The sequence below is a fragment of the Neovison vison genome, chromosome 12 (genome assembly GCF_020171115.1).
Source record: "Neovison vison isolate M4711 chromosome 12, ASM_NN_V1, whole genome shotgun sequence".
Taxonomy (NCBI): domain Eukaryota; kingdom Metazoa; phylum Chordata; class Mammalia; order Carnivora; family Mustelidae; genus Neogale; species Neogale vison.
This window is the reverse complement of record NC_058102.1, coordinates 129,325,246-129,347,365: the sequence shown is the minus strand read 5'-3', so window position 1 is coordinate 129,347,365 and position 22,120 is coordinate 129,325,246. Positions and strand designations below refer to the sequence as shown.

The 22,120-nt window shown below is 37.6% G+C and overlaps 1 pseudogene; it reads right to left on the bottom strand.

The window, feature by feature from the left end:
- Positions 1-3,834: 3,834 nt before the first annotated feature.
- LOC122892726 lies at positions 3,835-3,917 on the bottom strand (annotated as a pseudogene).
- Positions 3,918-22,120: the final 18,203 nt, after the last annotated feature.

Here is a 22,120-nt window from a genome sequence, read left to right as displayed (position 1 = left end):
GAATTTCAGGTAACAACATTTAACTGAATGACATATGGCTCTAAGCCAGGTAGAAATATTGAGTCTAAAGCCTAGAGATGTCAGAGAGAAGGGCATAGATTTGGGATTCATCCACACAACAGTTATCAAAGCAGATGAAACTTCTAAGTGGGACCATAAAAAAGAGCCTGATTAGAACAAGGCCAATTCTTGAACATTATTCATATGTCCAGGTCTGAAGGAGGAAACTAAATTGCAAACGAAGAGAGAAATATTTTTAAAAGTAGAAGGAGAAACAGATAAGGGGAGTGTCATTCATGAAATGACAAGTTTCAATGTGAGGGTAAACTACTAGGACAAATGTTTCAGAAGGCCATAAAAATGAGCTCTGAGAAAAGTTGACATGTAGCTAAAAGAAGCAGAATGCCAAGGTCAAAAAGGACTTTTAGAGATCACATAGTTCAAGCCCTCATTTTATAAATGAGGCCTTTGGGTCTTAAAGAAGTTAATTATATCACCCAAGATAACACAAATCCTTCTGTGCACTGACAAAATTTTATCACTGCCTGCTGGTTGAGTGTTCTTTCAGCTGAGCCAAACCCTGCCATCCTGCTAATTTTCTGGTTGTGTCATGTAATGCAATCTATAATCCACCATGTTTGAGCTTGTAAAGTTGGGGCGTCCATATTTAAAAAAAAAAAAAAAAGCAAAACTAGATGATAAAGACTATGTAACCTATTGGTTTCCATAAAAAAATGGTTCATGATATTCTTTTTTTTTTTAAGCTTTTTTATTTATTTGAGAGAGAGAGAGCAAATAAGCAGGGGCAGGAGTAGAGGGAGAAAATTTCAAGCTGACTTCCCACTGATTGAGGAGTCCGATTTGGACCTCAGTCTCCCCACCCTGAGATCATGACCAGAGTTGAAATCAAGAGTTGACCACTTAACCAACTGAGCCACACACCACCCCAGTTCCTGATATTCTTATGTAATGTTCAGGATGATGCTGGTAAAGGATGAATTAGAGAAGTGTAATAATAAGATAAGCATAAATGTAAAATACATTCTATTTTGTAAATTCTAATTTATTCTTCTCATTATAAACTGGCAAACACTTAATTTAACAAAACAAAATACAGAAAACTACCTATAACAGAATAAATATCACTGATAATTCCCCCACCCATTGACAGTTACTCTTAACATTTTGTTAATTTTTCTCATGTTGTGTCTATTAGTTTATAAAGCTGAGGTGACACAAAAGAGGTGATTTGTTTCCTGGTTTTTTTTTCTGTTAATGTTATATTACAAATATTTGTTGTGATTTACACTTTTAAATGCCTACCTTATATCCACTCTTCCCTTCTTTGTTACTAACATAACTGTGAGTTTGCTTAAGGAGCAATGTTCCTAGCTAAACTGTTCGCCTTCTTGGAGCTGTTTGCAGGTGGTGATGTGACTCTGTTTTAGGCAGTAAAGCATAAGGAGAGGTTGCTGGTGGTGGTGATTGGTGGTAGTGGAGCTTCTAGGAAGTTTTACAAAGCAACAGACCTAGCAGGCCTGTTACTTTTGTCCTTCTGTCCTTTCTTCCTCTCTGGTATGCATACCTCATATGTTGAGGGTGACAGGTGGAACAGCTGCCTTGGAGCCTGAGTATGAAAGCCACACATTATGGATGGTGGAGTTGAAGGATGGAAAGATCGTGAGTCTTTGATTATATCATTTGATTATATCATCCATATCAGCCCTAGACTGCATTTCTCTAGGCTTCTTAATGTATAAAATAAAGGCTATAAGCCACAGTTGTGTCAGGTTCTGTTACTTCTAGGTAAAAACAATATTGTTGGATAATTTAGTGAATACATTTTAAATGCTCCCCCTTTTCATCATAAAATGCTGTTGTGCACTTGATTTTAAGCTTGTGCCTCACCTTCTTTCAAAAAACATTCTAAATAGTATAGTACCAATCAAACTATGGTAACAGGATGAGATCGAAGTAAGATGAGAGAAAGATAGTTATTCTAGAAAACCAAGGTGAAGGAGAGCTACTGATATTAAGTTTAAAATTTACCTCTCAGTTTCTGGCATCAAACTCTGGTTATCTAATGACTGAAAGCATCCCAGTTTATCAACTTCTCCTAGCAGAGTCCTAAAAATAAGACATATCAAGTAAATCTAATAAAAGGATATCAAAAGCTATAAATGTCTTCAAAAGTGGTCTTTAAAAGATGCAGCAATATTATTATTTATTATCCAATACCAAATCCCAGGAAACGGGAAAATTCAAAATATTAAACTATAATCCAGTCTGTTCCCTTTCCAAAAAGTATAATCTCAAATTGTCTGCTGCTGTCTTCTGGGGTTTTTTGTTTGTTTGTTTTGAGGTTTCGGAGTTTTGTTTCTATTTTTACCAAAACAGTTGAGAGGAACTATATAAAATAAAAGAGAGTTTAAAGGATCTGAAGTTCCCCTCTTGCTCTTCATGGTCAGTGTTTTCTCCTAGATAAAGCCAGATCAAAAAGAGAGGTCTCAAATTGGAAGAGCTTGTCTTGAGCTTTCACAATTGCCTTCACCATGTTTGACTTTATTCCTTTGGATTATCCCAAGGACATTATAATACTCTCATATTGAATCAGTGAGTACATTTATTATCCAGATATGATGAGGACGTTAGCCATTGTAGCCCACAGCAAGTCTCAGTATTTACATATGAAAAATCAGGCAAAACATTATTTTCCATACCCCAGTGTCAGGAATATCTTTTTATCTACTTGTTTGTTTGTCTTTTTTCCTGAGGAAATGGTGTACTTTCTTCTTTTGGATAATATAGATATATAGCCTATCATATTTCCTTTTTCTTTGGTTTTCAGGAACTTTAGAAATAAATTTACATCCTAGCCTTATTTTTATGTCCATCATGTCTGTGTACTATTTATTTTAACACCCATTTTTTGTAACTTAAATAAATTATATAATTTAAGTTATATATTATATATAAATGGCATAAAATATATAATTACATATTGATATATAAATATATTAAAATATGTATATATATAAATTTTATCTCCCCATCTATATTTTCCCTGGATATAATGTGTTTTGCATTGTTTCCCAAATACTCATTTGAAGACCTTTCAAGATAGAGTAGAGGTGTATGTGGGGAATTATTCAAGAATATTGAAAAAGATTTACTCTTTAAAACAAAAAAAAATTTTTTTTTAAGATTTTTTTTTTTATTTGTTTATTTGACAGACAGAGATCACAAATAGGCAGAGAGGCAGGCAGAGAGAGAGGAGGAAGCAGGCCTCCGGCTGAGCAGAGAGCCCAATGTGGGGCTCGATCCCAGGACCTGGGATCATGACCTGAGCCGAAGGCAGAGGCCCCAACCCACTGAGCCACTCAGGCGCCCCTAAAACAAAAAATTTTTAATTGAATTATAGCTGACAACAATGTTACATTAGTTTCAGGTATACAACATAGTGATCCAACAAGTCTATATATTCTGTGCTCACCACCAGTGTGTCTTCCATCTGTCACCATAAATACTATTACACTACCACTGACTATATTCCCTATGCTGTACCTTCCATCCCTGTGATTTATTTAATCCATAGCTAGAAGCCTGAATATGAATTTTTAGAGTTTATATTTCGTTATACATATGTGGTTTCAAATCATTGGTAGGATAAGATGGAATAGAAATAATTAAATACAGACAGTCAAAACTTGTCCAAGTCTGTGGTTTTCTGGTTATCTGGTAACAAAGAGTTGGAACTAGAGAACCAAGACACAACTGGTTAGCATATACCTCTCACATGTTGATAATGAAGCTTTGGGCCAGGTTGAGATAGTTGTCACTTGGTAAAAGTTTTCAATTAGCAATAATCGCGCCTCGGATAAACCTCATTGGCTATGATACTGCCACTGCACAAAGCTAGATAGCTGTCACTTGGTGACCAGTGTCATTTGCAAATACCAGATAACTGAACAATGATGATTAGTGCTATAAGTAGCCAGCTGTGCCTGATGCATTTCTAAATAGTCTTCACATGTCATCTCATCTGCTCCTCACAGCAGCCCCCCTGGGAGGTCATTATTATTACTGTGGCTGTTACAGATAAGGAACCTGGGTACAGGGAGTCCTGTGGTTACCTGGAAGGATAGCCATGAGTTATTTAGAAGCCACCTAAATAAAGGGCAAGAAAAGTTTTGAAAGTTTGTATACTTTTAGCCTCTTCCTATTTCCTCTACCCCCAGACCCTGGCAACTACTTATCTACTTCCTATTTCTATGAATGTGGATTCTTCTTTAGATTCCACATATAAGTGATACCATGCAGTATTTGTCTTTATTTGACTTATTTCACTTAGCATAATGCTGTCAAGGTCCGTCCACTTGGTCACAAATGACAAGATTTTTTTTTCTTTCTCATGGCAGGATAGTGGATAATATTCCTGTGTTTGTGTGTGTGTGTGTATAAAATGTTTATTCATCTGTTAGCCAGACACTGAGGTTGTTTCCATATCTTGCCTATTATGAATAATGCTGCAATAAACTTGGGAATGCAGATATTTCTTTGAGATAGTGATTTCATCTCCTTTGGATATATATCCAGAAGTGGGACTGCTGCATCATATGAAATAGTTCTTTTTTTAATTTTTTGAGGAATCTCCATACTATTTTCCATAGTGGCTGCCCCAGCTTGAGAAGCATCTTTGACTCTGCTCAGATGCTTATTGGTATTGGTTGAAAACCCTAAATTCTGCACCCTAAGCAGAAGAGAGATCATCTTGGTCTGGAAGAACTTTGGGGACAAACCCTTCTGACTTAATTCCAAAACCCACCCTTAAAATCAGTGCAAACCAGGTGGACCTGGGTGGCTCTGTTGGTTGGGTGTCTCACTCTTGATCTCACCTCAGGTTTTGATCTCAGGGTCATGGGTTCAAGCACTGCATTGGGCTCCGTGCTGGGTGTGGAGCGTACTTTAAAAAAAAAAAGTCAGTGTAAACCAGAGAAGTTACAGAGGCTCTGATTTCATCAACCCTCAGCTCCCTTATATGTGACACCTAAACCATGTCTACACAGAAAGCTCCCAAGCTCTCCAGAGTAAGCTTTACGTTTAAGGTCTTTGGAAAATTGTATCATCTATGATGTGTGAGATGCTGCCATTTTGTGAAACTTCTGCATGTACACGGTTGCCTCTTTCACTGCTGCATATGCCTGACAGCTCCTGAAAACATTGTCCAGAGTCACCCAGCCAGACAAGCCATGCAGAAAACCTACAAAGTGTGGGCACAGATTCAAGAAATAAGAGCGGGCCTCTTAGAGTCGAGCCAGGAGCTGTAACTTCAAACAGAATTATCTTAATTAGCCAGCGTGGAAAAACAACGATGATGTTTGCATTTCACGCGCAGCAAGGTTCTTACCAGCAGCCTGTGTTCTGAGTCTCCAGCCTATCTTTCAGGAACAAGAAGTGTCCCTGGACCTTGCAAACCTCTAGTTAGTAGGTTCTAGCTATAGCTCCTGCCTTCTGCCTTGTTCTCCCCCCTCCACAGCCCCCAGGGTATAATTGAGCATATCTCCCTTTTTGCAAGAAATATGAGTCCCCTCACTTTCCTAGTAAGGAAATAAATGTCCATGGGCATATACCTGGTTGGACAGGAAAAAATGCCATTTCTCCAATTCTTTTGTGACCAAGTTCTGTGTTTTAAAATAAATATTTATGGTTGTCAATGTTCTCATGAATAGGCATCTATTAATCAGAGGACTCCCCCCCCCCAAAAAAAAGAATGGAAAGAGTGGTGGGCAATGTTATTTTCCAGGGTCTGGGTGTTCTTTTGCCACTACTCTCAAAGCTGTATCATAAGACATAACTTTAAACATTTCCTTGGCTTTCATTCGAATGCATTCATTAGGGATAGCTGTCTTGAGAGAACTTCAGAGGACATGTTGAACTCCATGCCACACAGGGAAACAGGGGAAGAAGGAGGGGGTGATCTAGGGCAAACACAGTGTTGGGGGGGGGGGTCTGTGTCCTCTTCTGGTAAGCTGGCCATTGGGAGAAACGCAGGTCCTCCCTCTTCAAGGATGCTGGCAGGGCTGGGTATGGAAGGAGGGGTTGGAAATGGAGCTTGTAGGCTTCCCCTGAAGGCTTGGCTGATCCCTGAGAGACACACAGGGACCTGTCATGGTAGGGGACCAGGGGCCAGGAGCCAGGGAAGAAAATGCTGACATCTTGAAGGCTCCATTTTGAACACTTGAAGGAGGCCTTTGTCTGAACTGTAGAGCAAGAAAAATAGCATGGCCAGCATCACAGAATGTACCCAGAAGCACTTCCAGATCAGATGTGTCCCACACACAGGAACATGGCCCCAGCTCAACAGATACCTCATCCTACACCTTGTACATTTACTGTGGGGATTTGGGAAGGGAGCTGAGGCACTTACAAGCATGGCACCCCAGTCTGCTATCCCCTTTCTACCCCTAAGATCAGCTCTGGATGTTAATGGGAATGAGTATGAGGTAAGACTGTCTCAGATTGCAGGGGGAGATCAGAGGTTGGGTAGTCCAGGAGCAGACACTGAGCCTGAATTGGGCGTGCAAGATATTTATTAGGGATTAATGTCTGTGGAGAGGAAGGAAAGGAAAGAGAATTGGGCAGAAGGAGAAGTCCAATAAATGCAAGCTGAAAAAACCACCACCCACAGGAAACTCTGGACAGGGACTTGCCCATCACAGTTGTCCTGTGTCAGGCCACTACTGCTTGTCAGGACCAGCATCCTTACCACTTTCTGAGACATTAACATCACCCTGAAGCAAGGCTACTCTGAAGTTACCTGTGATATCTTGTTTGGTGGGGCTTTCATAAACTGCACAGTGACAGAGATGGTCATCCATGTTCCATCCTGAAATGGACACGTTCTGGGCAGCCTCCCTTGTGACCGGCACACATGGACATCCAATGGGAAGGGACCACACAGACAAAGACTTGCCTCCATTTTAGACTAGCCTAGTCAGCAATGAACTTCAAAACCTTCATATATGGAATGAATAAAAGTGTTTGCTAGCCATAGAGAAATATTGGCTTTTTGTAAGCTTTCAAAATCACATATTTGAACAAGCACAAGTATTTGAAAACTTGCTATAATATATTAATCAAAGGCTCTTTCATTTTCTTATGTACAAGTTAGTACCTGCTACTTCCATTCGACTTTATCCTGCCTCATGCAGTGGTTTTTGTCCTGTGGGCTACAGAAGACGAGACTTTGGTAGGGTTTGGTAACAGATATTCAGAGAAAACATAGGAGTTGCTGGAATTTGTGATGGCAGTTTCCTTTCTGTTGGTCCTCTCACGAGCTTTTCATGCTGCAGAGAGAATTCACCGTGGGGACAAATACCGTATTTTGAGGGAGACATGAGCTTGTGATGAGACTTGTTTGAAAATCAAAGAGTCATTTTGTAACTAGGAGGAAAACACTCAGGAAGAGCTAAACAGGCACAGTCCCATGGAAACATAATGTGAGTCACATGTGTAATTTTAAATTTTCTAGTAGTCCCATTTTATTTAATTTTTTTTTAAAGATTTTATTTATTTATTTGTCAGAGAGAGAGGGAGAGAGAGCGAGCACAGGCAGACAGAGAGGCAGGCAGAGGCAGAGTGAGAAGCAGGCTCCCTGCCGAGCAAGGAGCCCGATGTGGGACTCGATCCCAGGAAGCTGGGATCATGACCTGAGCCGAAGGCAGCTGCTTAACCAACTGAGCCACCCAGGCGTCCCTAGTAGTCCCATTTTAAAGGGTGAAATATATCTAACATATTATAATTTCAACCTGTAATCAATATATAATTATTAGTGAGTTTTACATTCTTTTCTTCCAGGTCTTTGAAGGACAACATGTAGTTTACACTTCCCTCTTAATTCAGACTACCCACATCTGAAGTGCTCAATAGCCAGAAATGTGGCTACCATACTGGGCAGCACAGATTTAAACAGTACTTTCCGTGCATTAATTTTCCAAGCAAAGAAAGGGACTGCTTTCTGCCATCCACCCGCTCAACTCCTCCTTCACTTCTCCAAGAGATAGTGCAGCCTCACTCTGCTGAGAGCTCATGGTTGGGGAAAGGAATAAAGGGGGAAGGACCATCCTTACTATGCTGGATGGCTTTGAGCTCTGAGACTTCAGGGTTTGGCCAGGCAAACAATACAAACTTTCTTTCATGGTGATGCTTTCCCGTGCTCTTTGGATAAGTCCCTTGGGACAGCTGTAACGTCCTCACCTAGTGTCTCTTCACTTTTCTGGAAGCCCTATTGTCTAGGACTCATCTCTTTCCTGCAGGCCCCTGCCATCTGGTCCACCCGGGATCCAATAGCATGCCTGGCCCCAATAATCTCTAGGAGTGCAGGCCAGTCCAAACCCACCAGGCCCGTCCTGGCTCTGTCATCAAAGTGACGGGCCAGTCAGCCTTTCTCTTTCTGGGCTCCAGAGTTGAGTGAGACCTCAGGCCACTTTAGGCAAAGGTCTGACCCAATTGCTTTTGTCTCACAAATGCAGGAGACAGGCCCATACACCCCACATGATTCCTCTGAAACCTGGCCCCCTTAACCCCGCACAGGAAAGTAACCCCTTTTCTCCTCCATACAAAGAGTTGGAGTGGGAACTCCAAGCTGAACAGCCACCCTCTCCAAATATATTCTTCAACAATCACCCCACAAAACTCTCTTCCACACTATAGCCCTTGTTCTCTAAGTAGGTAAGGGAGTTTAGTCATTGACAACTAACTCCTGTGTCCCCACTGTGAATTCTGCACTTGGTAGGGATGGAAGTGTCTTGCCTCTCACACTGAGACTCTGATGTCCTCTGTCTAGTCCCCTCAGTTGACATCAAGGTCAGGAGAGTCTACCAGCTTGTTCTCCCTGCATTACCTTGTTTAATCCTAAGCTTATCATGAAGCAGAGGCCAGAATCCTTGTTTCACATATAAAAACACTGAAGCAGATAGAAGTTACATGGGTGGTAAAGCTAGACATTGCATTTAGGGTTTTCTGACTCCAATCTATGCCCTTAACTGCCACACAGGCGCCATAGTTTAAACTAAAGGCAGATTGTTTTGAAATCAAATAAAATTGTTTGGGTTTATTTTGAATTATACTAAATGCAAATAAATACAACTTCAAGGGGAGCCCCGTTTTGTTGTAATGTGATTTCACTCACTTAAATACATTGCTATAAATCATGTTCCCAAACTACAGGATTCAGGAGCTCCATGGAACAAACATTGTTGTATACCTGCCTTCTGAGTCTTAACTCCATTATTTCTTTACTCAAGGCTGAGACTTGTTAGTTCAAAAGCCCACCAGTGCCAAATTCAAAATTTTACACATCTAATTATCTAAAAACTAGCCGCAATAAGCAGATTTTAAGCCATTTAGGTCCCATCTGCTTTGTGCACTCCATAAAACCTCACCCCACATCTGCTGTCATTGGGTAGATAGAGCCTCATGGCTATAAGGTCCCAAGCTATTATGGCCGACCTTCAAGCTCTCTGACCCAGAAATTCCCCACCGTGGTGCTGTGTGACACCATCTAGACACAGAAGCTACTCTCTGGCCTCCCTCTCCCCTAGGAGTCCCTCTGCCCTCCTCCCCTTCTGGTCCCCCACAATATAGCCTCTGCACAGGCTCCTTTGGTAAGGGACTTACCCACATGCAACCCTAAGCACCACCCAGTAAAGCTAGTTGTGTGCTACTGCTTCTTGTGGTCATATGTTTTTCCTTGATCTGTGCCAAATCTATCAAACCCCAATAAATACACAGTAAATGGGAAAATGAATTTAGGAGTAGTGGGATTACTACTTTTACTTTTTTTAAATTACTTTCATTGCTCCTTTCTTATATTAAGCTCCTTAATACTAGTAGTGTCTATTTTCTCTCAGTTTGGTGGGCTCTGAAGGCTTGGGATATTTATGAGTGTATCTGAGCACTTAACCTGTTCATTGGCTTGCCTGAGATGAATCCCAAACAGCATTACCTGCTAGCTTAACCCTTAGTGCTAATATTTGTAAAACCATAGGGTTTTTTTATTTTTTATTTTTTTATTTTTGGCATAACAGTATTCATTATTTTTCCACCACACCCAGTGCTCCATGCAATCCGTGCCTTCTGTAATACCCACCACCTGGTACCCCAACCTCCCACCCACCCGCCAATTCAAACCCCTCAGATTTAAAACCATGGTTTTAACATGTTGGCTTATGTTTCTAACATATATAAAAACTCAAAACCATTTCTTTAAAAGTGCATGTGTGAGCTAAAATAATTTTGTGCCACACTTTGGGAAACATTGGCCACACTCTAACTCTTCAGTGTGACTCACAAGGACCTTCAAAACCTTCTTGTTCTAACATTTCCCCTTAAACATTTGAGCTCTGGAAATATGCTATATTTTTCCGATATGCTATATGCATTATGGATTATGCTGTATTAAGTATATTCCCTTTGTCTGCCTAGGACAATCCTGTTGAGGTTTTGAGACTGAGCTAGTACATGATCTCCATGGGGAAGACTTCATTCCGCCTCACACTCCATCCTTGGCAAAACTTGGTCAGAACTCCAAAGGCTCCCCTTACAAAGAATATATAATGTGAATTTACACTTACCCCATTGGCTATTGTTTACCTTCTTTTCTCTTACTGGTCTTTAGACCCCTAGGAAGTCAAGGAGTACAGGTTTTTTTGTGTTCCTAGTGCCTACAATAATGTCAAACACTGAGGAGACACTTAGCAAATGTTTTTTGAGTCACTGAGAGAGTGAGAGAACATATATCATGAAAATCATTGTTCTATTTTATTTTAGTTTTAATAGCATGTGTTGTCCTACAGTTTGCCTGTGGATGAGTGTATGGAAGTACAGAGGGAGAGAGAGGGAAAGTGAAAAAAAAGAAAGGATGGGAAGCAAAAGGGATCTCATGCTCTTTGTATGATGCCAAGTCCTTGAAAAATTATAGGCTTCCAGTTCAAGACAAAGAAATGAGTCTTCCTGTTTACTTCTCCTGTCTCCCAAGATCCCACTGAAATAGCAGGAATAATTTATTTTTTGAGAAATGAAAACATAACCAAGAAAACAGGAACAGAAGTTTGAGGAAATCCTAAATGAAGAAGCAGCAGGATAGGAAACTTGAAGAAAACAGAGCAGAGTAAAACATTAGCCCAAAGCAACCTTTCCCAAGACAATTCAGCTCATGGCTCCCCAGCAAATGAAAAGAATGGGAGAGAGCTGGCCACTAACCCATAAATTAAAACAATAATGAGCTTTTCAGAACAGCTGAGACAATAAAATCCCTGCCCTTGCCCTGCTCTCCCCTCTTTCCAGAACATCCTGGTTTGTCAGGACAGAGGCCTTAGAACTGCCCTCTAAAGACACTCAGTAGCCTCTCAGGGCTCCTAGAATAGGGAAATAATTCCAGACACTCACAAGGGATAATAGAAGGGACAAAAGGGCAAAGCAGCTTTGCCCCAGAATGTCATCCAACTCAAGTCCTCTGTTCGCCAATTAGTAGCAATCTTGATTTGGCATGTGGGGTTGAGAGAGTGTGTCTTGCCTCCTTGTTGGTTCCCATACAAACCCAGAGTAAATCCTGCCAGTGAACACAACCTGTCTATGTCCATGGGGTCCTGATCAGGCAACTAGCAAAGATGATGTAAAAGTCAGGGGTGGGCAGTGTCAGGAAATGCTGTTCTGTGGGGGCTTTCCTGTTCCTACACATCTTGCTGAGTATGCCAAGAATGCAAAGCCCTGACCAAGTATTTGCAGTAACTAACCTTGAGGAGTAAGATCATGTCTGCTTTGGGATAATAAATCTTGCTTACTGGTTGCTATAAAACAGAAAGTTCCCACAAGCTCAGTGTTTCTGGCCTGTAACATGATCCAGTCCAGTGTGTGTGCAGACATTCATCTAGGCTCATCTGCAAATTGGGGCTTGTACTGATACAAACATGTTGATACTCTGGATACTGCTTTTTCATGAGTGAAAAGGTCTTTCATCATGACCCAGGCATCTTGTGTCAGATTGCAAGTGATTTCCTCTTATAAGTAGAGTAAAACTCCAGACCCTTCAGTTCTTGACATGAGTCTGTCTTTAAAATTATTTTTAATTCAAGTATCATTAACATACAATATTATGTTAGTTTCAGGTATATAACATAGTGATTCAGTAATTATATACATACTCAATGCTCACCACAATATGTGTAGTTACCATCTGTCCCATATATCATTATTACAATATTATTGACTGTATTCTGGGTGCTGTACTTTTTATCTTTGTGACTCATTTATTTTATGACTGAAAGTTTGTACCTCTTAATCCTCTTTGTCTAATAACCCATCCTCCCCACCTAACTTCCTCTGACAACCACCAGCTTGTTCTCTATATTTAAGAGTCTGTCTTTTGGTTTGTTTTTTTCTTTAGATTCCATGTACAAATGAAATATGGGATTTGTCTTTCTCTGACTGACTTATTTCACTTACCATTATATCCTCCAGGTCCATTTGTATTGTCACAAATAGTAAGATTTCATTTTTTATGGCCGAGTAATATTCCAGTATGTGCGTTTGGGGCGGGGCAACCTATGGGTTGCTTCTGTATCTTGGCCATTGTAAATAATGCTATAATAAATTTAAGGGTGCATATATCTTTTTGAATTAGTGTTTTTGTATTCTTTGGGTAAATACCCAGAAGTGGGATTCCTGGATTATATGGAATTCTATTTTTAATTTTTTGAGAAACCTCCTACTGTTTCTCATAGTGGCTGCACCAATTTGCATTCCCACCAACAGTGTGCAAGGTTCCTTTTCTCCACATCCTCACCAACACTTGTTATTCTTGTCTTTTTTATTGTAGCCAACTGACAGATATAAGGTGATAGCTCATTGTGGTTTTGATTTCCATTGCCCTGATAATTAGTGATGTTGGGCACCTTTTCACGTATTTGTATGTCTTCTCTGGAAAAATGTCTATTTAGGTCCTCTGCCCATTTTTTAAATGGATTGTTTGCTCTTTTGTTGTTGACTTGTGTAAATTCTTTATATATTTTGGATATTAACCCCTAATTGGACATATCATTTACAAATACCTTCTCTCATTCAGTATATTGCCATTTCATATTGTTGATGGTTTCCTTTGCTGTGCCCAAATTTTCCTTTGGTGTAGCCCAAATTTTTGCTTTTTTTATTTGTTTGTTTTTTATTTTTGCTTTTGTTTCTCTTGCCTGAAGAAATATATCAGAAAAATGTTACTACAACCAATGTCAAAGAGACATTGTTTTCTTCTAGGATTTTTATGATTTTAGGTCTCACATTTACGTCATTAATCAATTTTGAGTTTGTTTTTGTGAACATTGTAAGAAAGTGGCCCAGTTTCATTCTTTTGCATGTAGCTGTCCAGTTTTCCCAACACCATTTGTCTAAGAGACTCTGTCTTTTTCCCATTGTATATTCTTTCCTCCTTTGTCATAGATTAATTGACAATGTAAGCATGGGTTTATTTCAGGGCTCTCTCTTCTGTTACATTGACATATGTGTCTGTTTTTGTGCCAGTACCATATTGCTTTGATTACTACAACTTTGTAGTGTATTTTGTAATCTGGAATTGGGTTACTTCCAGCTTTATTCTTTGTCAAGATGTTTTGACTATTTGGGATCTTTTGTGGTTCCATACAAATTTATCATTATTTTTTTAGTTCTGTGAAGAATGCTGTTGTTATTTTGATAGGGATTGCATTGAATTTGTAGATTGCTTTGGGTAATATGAACATTTTAATTAAATGAATTCTTTTATTCCATGAGCATGGAATATCTTTCCATTTGTTTGTGTTGCTTTTAATTTCTTTCACCAGTGTTTTGTAGTTTTCAGAGTACAGGTCTTTCACTTCCTTGATTAAGTTTATTCCTAGTGTGTCATTTTTTTTTTTTGCTGCAACTGTAAATTGGAAAATTGTAAATTTCTCTCTCTGCTACTTTGTTATTCATGTATAGAACTGTAACATATCTCTTTATATTTAATTTTTTATCCTATGACTTTTACTGAATTCATTTATCAGTTTTTAGAGTTTTTTGGTGGAGCTTTACAGTTTTCTATGTTTGGTATCATGTCTTCTGCAAGTAGTCACAGTTTTCCTTCTTATCAATTTGCATCCTTTTTCTTTTTCTTATCTGATTGGTGCATCTAGGACTTGCAGTACTCTGGTGAATAAAAGTAGTGAGAGTGGATAGCCAAGTATTGTCCTTGATCTTAGATGAAAAGCTCTCAGTTTTCCACAATTAAATATGGTATCAGCTTTGGGTTTTCATGTATAGCCTTTATCAAGCTGAGGTCCGTTCTCTCTAAACCCACTTTGTTGAGATTTTTTTTGTCATGGATTGATGTTGTATTTTATCAAGGCTTTTCTGCATCTGTTGAGATGATCAAATAGTTTTTATCCTTTGTCCTGTTAATGTGGTGTATCATGTTGATTGATTTATGAAAATGGAACCACCCTTTCATCCCTGGAAAAATTCTGCTTGATCACGATGAATGACTTTTTTAAATGTGTTCTTGAATTCAGTTTGCTAGTATTTTGTTGAGCAGGTTTGTACCTATGTTTGTTAGGGATATTGGCCTGTAGATTTCTTTTTTTTTTTTTTTTTTTTGTATTTTGGTACCAGGATAATACTGGCTTCGTAGAGTGAATTTGGAAGTTTTTTTTTTTTTTCTCTTCTATTTTTTGGAAAAATTCAAGAATTGGTATTACTTCTTTAAAAATTTGGTAGAGCAATGAATTATCACCTCACATCTGTCAGAATAAAATTAACAACACAAGAAACAACAGGTGTTAGCAAGGATATGGAGAAAAGGGAATCCTCTTGCACTATTGGTAAGAATGTAAATCGATGCAACCACTCTGGAGAACAGTTTGGAGGTTCCTCAAAAAGTTAAAAATAGAATTACCCTATGACCCAGCAATTGTATTATGAGGTAGTTACCTAAAAGATACAAAAATACTGATTTGCAGGGGGACATGCACCTCGACATTTATAGCCACATTATCTACAATAGCCAAACTGTGGAGAGAGCCCAAAGGTACATTGACTCAGGAATGTATAAAGGAGTTGTGGTATATATATAATGTAATATTACTCAGCCATCAAAAAAAAAATCTTGCCAATATTACTCAGCCATCAAAAAAGAAATCTTGCCATTTCCAACAATGTGGATGGAGCTAGAATGTATTATGCTAAGTGAAATAAGTCAATCAGAGAAAGACAGATACCATATGATCTCACTCATATGTGGAATTTAAGAAAGAAAACAGGTGAACAGTGAGGAAGAGGGAAAAGAAAAAAGGAGAGAGAGAAACAAACTGTAAAAACTCCTAATGATAGAGAACAAACTGAGGATTGAAAGAGGGAGGTGGGTAGGGGATGGGTAGGTGGATAATGGGTACTAAAGAGAGTAGTTGTTGTGATGAGCACTGGGTGTTCTATGTAAGTGATGAATCACTGAATTCTACTCCAGAAACCAATATTGCACTGTATGTTAACTAAGTAAAATTCAAATAAATAAAAAAAATATGGTAGAAATCACCAATGAATCCATCTGATCCTGAACTTTTGTCTATTGGCAGTTTTTTTGATTACTGATTCAATTTCATATCTAGTAATCAGTCTGTTCAGACTTTCAATTTCTTCCTGACTCAGTTTTAGAAGATTATTTGCTTCTAGGAATTTGTCCATTTCTTCAACATTGTTCAGTTTGTTAGCATAAAATTTTTCTTAATATTCTCTTTTAATATTTTTATTTTTCTCATGTTGGTTGCTATTTTTCCTTCTTCATTTCTGATTTTACTATTTGAGTCCTTCCTCTTTTTTTTCTCAGTGGATCTGGCCAAGGATTTATCAATTTTGTTGTTTTTCAAATGAACCAGCTCCTGGTTTCATTGATCTTTTCTTCTTCTTTCTCTTTAATCTCTATTTCATTTATTTCTGCTGTGTTCTTTATTTTACATGAGGCTGTCTTTATTTGTAGATGACAGGACATGTACAGAAAAAGTCCAAAAGAATCTACAGGTTATTAAAATACATAAGAGATTTTAGCAAAGTTGCAAGATATAGGGTCAAATAAAAAAAATCAATTTACTTCTATATACTAGGGGAAAAAAGTAGAAAATAAAAATTTTTGAAATACCAGATAAGCACAAAAAAAACCATCAAAAAACAAGAAACAGGGCGCCTGGGTGGCTCAGTGGTTTAAAGCCTCTGCCTTCGGCTCAGGTCATGATCCTAGGGTCCTGGGATCAAGCCCCACATCGGACTCTCTGCTCCATGGGGAGCCTGCTTCCTCCTCTCTCTGCCCACCTCTCCGCCTACTTGTAATCTCTGTCTCTCAAATAAATAAATAAAATCTTAAAAAAAAAAACAAGAAACACATCTTACAAAAGAACCACAAGATCTTTATATTGAAAGTGCAAAATATTGTGGAGAGAAATTACAGATTTTTTTTAAATGGAGTGATAATAATTTGGTCACAGATTAGTAAGATATCTATTCTGCTCATAATGTACTATAAATTCAACTCAGTCCCAAGCAAAATTCTAAGAAGTTATTTGTGAAAAGTGACCAAATGATTTTAAAAATTTTATTTGGGTATCTTGAAGAAGAACAAAGATGGAAGACTTTAACTACCAGATATCAATGCTTACAAATGTACAGTGCTTAAGAGTGTGGTAATGTGGTAATGAGGGTGCCTGGGTGGCTCAGTGGGTTAAGCCTCTGCCTTTGACTTGGGTTATGATCTCAGGGTCCTGGGATCAAGTCCTACATCAGGCTTTCTGCTCAGAGGGGAGCCTGCTTCCTCCTCTCTCCATGCCTGCTTCTCTGCCTACTTGTGATCGCCCTCTCCATCAACTGAATAAATAAAACCTTTAAAAATTTTTTAAAAAGAGTGTGGTAATGATGTACAAATAATCAAATAGATATATGAAATGCAACTGAGACCCAGCAACAAGTATAAACATATACATAAATGTTTCTATATATAAATATATATATATCTATAGTTATAACTTTTTTGTGACAGAGGATTTATTTACTAAATTCAGTGAGGGAAAGAATAGTTTTTGGGTTTTTTTTCAATAAATGATGCTAGGTCAAGTAGATATATACTTGAAGAAGAAAAGAATCTTGATCTTTACTTCATACTGTACATACAAATTAATTCAGTATAGATCTTAAAACCAAATGTGAAAAATAACACAACAAGCTTTCTACAAGAAAACACAAGAGAATATTTCCATGATTTGGGGGCAGATAAAGATTTCTTATAAGGACAAAAAAAGATAGATAAATTGAACTCTTTGTTATATACCCGAGGTATATGAGTACTTATTTCCATAAAAGACATGTTCAAGAAGAGCAGTATTACTTATGATAGGCAAAAAATAGAAACCACCCATATGCCCATCAACAATATAACAGATAAATTGTGATATAGTTATGTCTGGAACAGTATATAGCAATGAAAAATAAACTACTGATATACCTAAAACATGGATGAATCTCACATGTATTATGTTGAATGAGAAATATCTGTCTGAAATAGTATATAAAATGATATCTCATTGTATATCTCATTGTAGTTTATAAAATGACATCTTTCATTTCCCTGATGATTAGTAGTGTTAAGCATCTTTTCATGTATCTGCTGACCATATGCATGTCTTATTGGGGAGAATGTCTATTAAGATCCTTTGCCCATATTTAAATTGGATTCTTTGGTTTTTTGTTTTTGTTTGTTGTTGTTGTTGTTGGTGGTGGTGGTGGTGGTGTTGAGCTGTATAAGTTCTTTATGTATTTTGGGTATTAACCCCTTATCAGATATATCATTTGCAATATTTTCTCCCATCCAGTAGGTTGCTTTCCATTTTGTTGAAGGTTTCCTTTACTGTGCAAAACATTACACCTGTCACACTGGCTTAAATAAAAACCCAGGAAATTACAAGTGCTGGCAAGAATGTGGAAAAAAAAGAAACCCCCATGGTAGGAATGCACATTGGTGTAGCTACTGTGGAGAATAGTATGGAGGTTCCTTAGAAAGCTAAAAATAGAATTACCATATGATCCAGTAATTCCCCTACTGGGAATTTACCCAAAGAATACAAAAACACTAATTCAAAAAGATATATGCACCCCTTTGTTTATTGCAGCATTATTACATTAGCCAAATTATGCATGCCACCCAAGTGCCTACTGGTAGGTGAATGGATAAAGAAAATGTGGTGTATCTATAATGGAATATTACTCAGACATAAAAACGAGATCTTGCCACTTGCAACAACATGGATGGATATAGAGGGTATAATGCTAAGCGAAAGAAGTCAGTCAGAAAAAGACAAATACCATATGATTTCACTCATATGTGGAATTTAAGAAACAGAACAAACAAACAAATCAAAAAAGAGACAAAAAAACCAGACTCTTAAACACAGAGAATAAACGATGGTTACCAGAGGGGAGGTGAATGGGAGCAATGGGTGAAATAGGTAAAGGAGATTAAAATTATCTTAATGAGCACTGAGAAATGTATAAATATTGAACAATTATATTGTATACCTGAAACTAACGTAACACTGTATGTTAATTACGCCTCTAAAAAAAGGAAAAAAATATATATGATTCTGCTTACATAACTTTCAAACACTTGTAATACTCACCCAAGTTATAAAGAAGAAGAGTGATTATCTTTAGGGGAACACTGTGTGGGAAGGGTTAAGCCTTCTGGGAGCTAAAATGTTCTATAGCTTGCTTTGGTAGCAATTACTAGTGACATGGTTATAGACGTACATACATCGAATTTCTTTGAGCCAGCTTAAGATTTGTGTGCAATTTACTGAATGCAAGTTATACCTAAACTGAAAGGAAAAGAAGAATTAAAGTACTAAACATATTATTTAAAGGTATGTTAAGGAAAAACCTTTTCAAAAAAAAAGAAGAAGAAGAAGGAAAAAGAGCCAACTATCAGGACTGAATTGAGAAAGAAGAATTTTACTTTTTATGTAATGTAGTACTGTGAAATTTGAATTTTTTAAAAGATTTTATTTATTTATTTGACAGACAGAGATCACATGTAGGCAGAGAGGCAGGCAGAGAGAGAGGAGAAAGCAGGCTCCCTGCAGAGCAGAGAGCCTGATGTGGGGCTTGATCCTAGGACCCTGGGGTCATGACCTGAGCCAAAGGCAGAGGCTTTAACCCACTGAGCCACCCAGCTACCCCTGAAATTTGCATTTTGCTTAACTGTGGTTTCTTGTGGCACAGAAATATTTTTTAACTTTGTAAAATGGTCTTTATTATTTTATATTTTATATTACGTTTTATTTATACTATAATTTTATCACCTTTCATATTATGTTATAATTTATTAAATATTCTCTCTAAGCAAGTAAAGTTATGGGTAATGTTTTGCTTTTTCTACTTTTCTATATTGTATGACTATATTCACAACTTCTAAAAATCAGAGGAAAAAAACTTTAAAAAGAATGGAATTGCCTACTTTGCTAAGTTTAAAAGAAAAAAGGCTAGACCAATTTTAAAGAAAATTGTCTAAAAGTCTAAAAATCTAGACCAATTTTACAGAGAATTTTCAGAAGAATGGTAGTAGTAAACTGTGTGTTTTAATAGTGCAAGGACATTCCCTAGTTGGATTTAATGGTAATTTAGTTCACCTCATTAATACCTAACAAATCAATAATTTTATTTAGGATAATTGGATTAAGAGTAACAATTTAACTTTTTTCAACAACCTTTATTACAAAGTTGAAAGAATTTTGCCTTTTTTTTTTTTTATAAAAACCATCTCCATGAATAGAACCTTTTTCTGTTAAACAAATTTTTGGAAAATTAAACTAAAAAATATTATGTCACCTTTGGGAGAGCTAAGAAAGAAAATTGTTTTGAAATTTGGTAGCATTACCACTGCTGCCTGTGCATACATATGTATAATTACTGCTTTCCATATAAAATTTCATTTTTAATTATTCACTATTTTCCTTCATAAAAACTTCAGCATAATTTAGCAAAAGGAGAACCCTTGAATTAATGAGATGCACCATTCTCATTTATCTGCTCTGTCATTTTTCTATAATTATATTTGAGTACAGGAATTACTTTGATTTGACTTGATTTTTTTTTTTTTTTTTTTTTTTTGGTCACAAACACACAGAGACTATTTGGAAAACATTTCAGGTGATGTTTCTTCAGCGGGGCCCAGGATCACCTTGGCAGAACCACCTGAAATGCTCTTTACACAGGCACAGCCCTAGGCTCCACCTCAGAACATCCTGAAGAACGTTTGGAAAATGAGGCTTTGGGGGCTTTCTCCATAAAAATTCTAACCAGGTACAAACTTAGGTGACTCACAAGCCATTCATGTAGGATAAAACCGAGAGGAAGTTGAAGGCTGTTTGGCCTGGGGTCAGTTGGAAAAAGTGCATTTCATTTAGTCATTCATATTCAGTTTTATTTACTTACTTATTTACTTCTTTTATTTTCTTTATTTTTTATTCTTTTTTAAAGTAAGCGCTACGCCCAACATGAGGCTCGAACTCATGACCCCAAATTCAAGACTCACACGCTATGCCAAATGAAGCAGACTGGCACCCCCATTCATATTCCGTTTTTTAAAAGAACACCGAATTCTTTTAAAAGTGCCAAACTAAGCACATGTGCAGGCCACAGGCATACTGTGGATAGTATAGGGCCAGGCTATAGTTCAAGGTGGGGAATCTGTTCAGGATCTTAAACTGTTGGTGATCCAAGCACGCCCAACTCCTATTGTGATGGATGGATTTTCCTACTCATAGATTTGTCATTAATTGCTCTAATCAAACATGTCAGAGGAATTTGATGAGCCATCAAAGTGCAGAAATTAAAAAAAAAAACAACAAATAAAAAAGAGGGGACAGATGATGAAAATGGAAAAACGAAAGAGGCAAAAGATAATTTGTTTAAAAAGGGAAGCGTCAGTACTGATCGAAACCAAATTGGCGCCGCAGTCTCAAGATCTTCTTGCCTCTGCTAAGGAAAAGCACACAGTGTGTTTTGTTTTTATATAGAAATCCAGAGAAGACTGTTATAAAAACTGAAAATATTAAGCAGTTAGAAGGACCCAGATGTTTGTTTAGGCTTCTCTGGTCCTCGCGGAGCTCAGCTCAGATTTCAGCATGAGAGCATGAAGCGTCCTTGGCCCCCAGCCAGCGTTTGCATCACACCAAGGCAAGCCTGGATCAGAGTTTGGCTTGACAAACATTTTGTTAACTTATAATTTCTTTAGAGACATTAATTGAACCAAGGTGATTAAAACTTTTTTAATTAGCACAGTTCGGGATGAATAACTCAGCATCTCTGCACTTCCCCAATGTGCCTAAATGTCTGTTAGATTCTAACCACCTGATCTATTCAATTTCCACCCCGCATCTTGGTTTATTGATGGTGTTTGCTAAATTTAAGTAAAAATTCTTCAGCAGGTAGCAGATAGGTTCTCTCATATGTTAACTTTAGACTGCAAACTCTAGCCTGGATTATATTCACGCTCTTTAATCCCTAATGGGACATTTAAAATACATGTGGTATTTCATGACACTTGAAACAACAAAAAAAATGTATTCAGGATTCAATTTATTTCAGAATATAATTTGCTCTCATTATAACTCCAGCTAATCATCCACCTCAATTAATTATGTATACTTAACTGCTATACCAATAATCGTACATCAGATAACTTTATATCACAGCACAGTATGTATTTTTAATGTGCTAAAATTTTATTCTTGTGCTCTGGGGGCAATGGTTGAAGAATTACAGACTTGAAAATCAAATAAAATCAAATTAAAGGGGATTTTTGAACTCACATTCCTGACTCTGGACCCTTTTGGTTCCAAGGCCACCCAAACAACTGTCCACTATTGTTGAAGCCAGGAGGGGCATCCAAATACAGCTCAGGCCTTGAGTTCTGGGGCAGAAATTACAAGTTTAGAACATCACTGCATTCCAAGTTAGGACTTAAAAGCTGTGAAAAAGGCTTATTTCTATGGTGGACTGGGAGTAGAGACAATAG